This window comes from Sander vitreus, chromosome 17, assembly GCF_031162955.1.
Source record: "Sander vitreus isolate 19-12246 chromosome 17, sanVit1, whole genome shotgun sequence".
Taxonomy (NCBI): domain Eukaryota; kingdom Metazoa; phylum Chordata; class Actinopteri; order Perciformes; family Percidae; genus Sander; species Sander vitreus.
Window position 1 is genome coordinate 22,996,364 of NC_135871.1, and position 2,593 is coordinate 22,998,956.

A 2,593-nucleotide genomic window follows, 5' to 3' on the forward strand; every position below is an offset into this window, starting at 1 on the left:
GGAGGTCCTTAGCCCGCGCCGCGAGGCTCTGTAGCGGCTTAAACAACTAGCAACTGCCGCTCGGCGTCATGGAGCTCGTAGCGAGCCGTCGTCGCGTGACCACGGTCTCATTTCGTAGGATATCATATGTTTTGGTGTGCATACATTTTCGTACAATATCATACGTTTTGGTGTGCATACATTTCCGTATGATATCATACGGACCCGTTTGTGAGAATGCGTTGATTCTGTATGTGTGCAGCAGTAAAAAAGGATATTTCCAAAAAATATATTTGCTTGGTGTCTAATATCATGATTAGATGCTTTACAGCTGTACAGTTATTCTAAAACTTGCCAGCTCATCGACTAGTGTGTGCTGTTAATGTATCCCCTCTCACTAATCTCACTTATGGGTTAACACACTCTGAAAGGCTCCTTACAGGGCTGGTAATTGAGAAAAAAACCTTCATAGCAAACTGCCACCACTGTGTTAACCGCATGGAAACATGTGTGGTACAGTATGTCTGTGTGCATTCGCATGTGTCTGTGTGTGAATGGCCAGTCAGCATGCAGACCAATCTGTGTATTAAGAGTGGAATTTATGTAAAAGTTCTCATATTCAGCAGTCATTTCCTATTGATGTTCAACCTCACCATTTCCAGGCAGAAATTTCTGAACTTTGGAGAGAGAGAAACAGAGGGGGAAATTGAGCGTAGGAGAAAAAGGAAAAAAAGAAGTAATTTCTCCATGGTGCTGCAAAGGGAAACCCTCATCATAACCACACCCTTTGTCCTTGTGTTCTCTCTCTCCTAACCTATCATGTTTTGATATTATTTTTCTCTCTCTCTTATAATTGTCAAACACTCAATATAGCTTCCAACAATGAGTTAGGGTTAGGTGTGTTAGGTTTGTGTTTGAAGCACATCCCTGTTCTGTTGGCATAGTTAGGATAACTGGCTACACAGACAAAGACACACACTATTCATTATGGTCCTGATGTAAAGAATTTAAGAAAAAATAGTTTCTTTGCATTCTGATTCACGTTTATTGACAGAGCTAATGGAATTGTGTGTGTGTGTGTGTGTGTGTATCTTTGCTTGTTTTACTTTTTAAACATGCCCGTTAAGTGTCTGCTGCTCACTTCGGCCTCATTTGTATTTATGTGTGTAAGAACATGTCCGCCCCCGTCTGCATTTCATTGTGTGTGCATACATACATTCATGTGTGTGTCTGTGTTTATCAATATAGCTAATGGATTTTCTGCTGGCCCACAGTTTGTTTGTTCAGTAACCCAATATGGCAGTCGGTTTATAAGGCAGGCCTTCAGAATAGAAGCATGACTCATGACTCTGTCTGACACAACCGTCAATGACCTGACACCCATATCAGGTAGCAGGGGAGAGAAAGAGAGCGAGAGAGAGAGCGAGAGAGAGAGAGAGAGAGAGAGAGAGAGAGAGAGAGATAGGGAGAGGGAGAAAGGGGGAGGGAATGAGAGGAGGCATTGTGGTGATCGATAAACCATCAATGCAGGACGACATTTTAACCTGAATAGTGGGAGAAGAAATATTTGAAAGGAAGAAAGAAAGCCAAGATAATTAAGACACTCAAAGAGAAAGAATGAGAAGGAAAAGGAGGGATTAGTATGTTTTTCTCAACCCTGGGCCCTAAAACTCTGATTACATTACATATGAATATAAAGGTCTTCCACACATCTGGCTACAACTGACCTTGACAAATACACAAACAAAACTTTTCATTAAGTTTTTCTATGATTTAGTATGATTAGCAGACACACAGACGGCTGCAGACACAAGCCAGATATGTCTCCCTCTCTTACTCTGCAAGAGTTGACTTAAGGTCCTTCTCTTCCTTCTCTTTCTCTACCCTTGCCGCATGAAGGGAGACTGTAAGGCATTTCAAACACATGAAAGGGATTTCAGTTGAGCCCTAAATAAAATCCTTTATGTCCAATGGTGACTGAGAGCTTGGAAAGAGCTCTTGTGACACCACAAAGAATGACTGACTGATGTAATGAGGACTTGTGTAGCTCAGAGTGAAGCTTATACATCTACAGTCTATGTGGTCTGGGCTGAGCCATGACATCATGATTCTATTTAACATTTCACACCTCTATTCCCCCATATTTGTCTCTCTCTGTCTCACTTTGTCCTCCCTTCTTCTGCACCAGCTCCAACTGTCCCCCAGCATTGTTCTCAGAAAAGAAACAGAGAATGGATCGTCTTACCTTCTCAGGAAGGTAGAAAAAAAACAGGCAGAACTTAAAACTCCCTAAAAACACAGGGGAGAAAAGGGGGAAGTGATGATTGTGGCATGAGGCAGGAGATGGGTGAGGAGTGGGAGTGCTGGTGGGTTTTGATAAAGGGAGGTTGGTGGAGGAAAACTTAGTCTCTTTGAGTTTGATTATAATTCTCTGATAAGAAACCATTGCCAACCAATTGTACTTCATGCAGATATGACTGCAACATAAAACCATGTTGGTAACCCTATAACAGCTAGAATGAAATGTGTGCAAACACAAATCATTATTATACACTCACATACTGGCATGTTGCCTCATGCCAACCTCATTCTCTCACACCATGACAGCAGCATG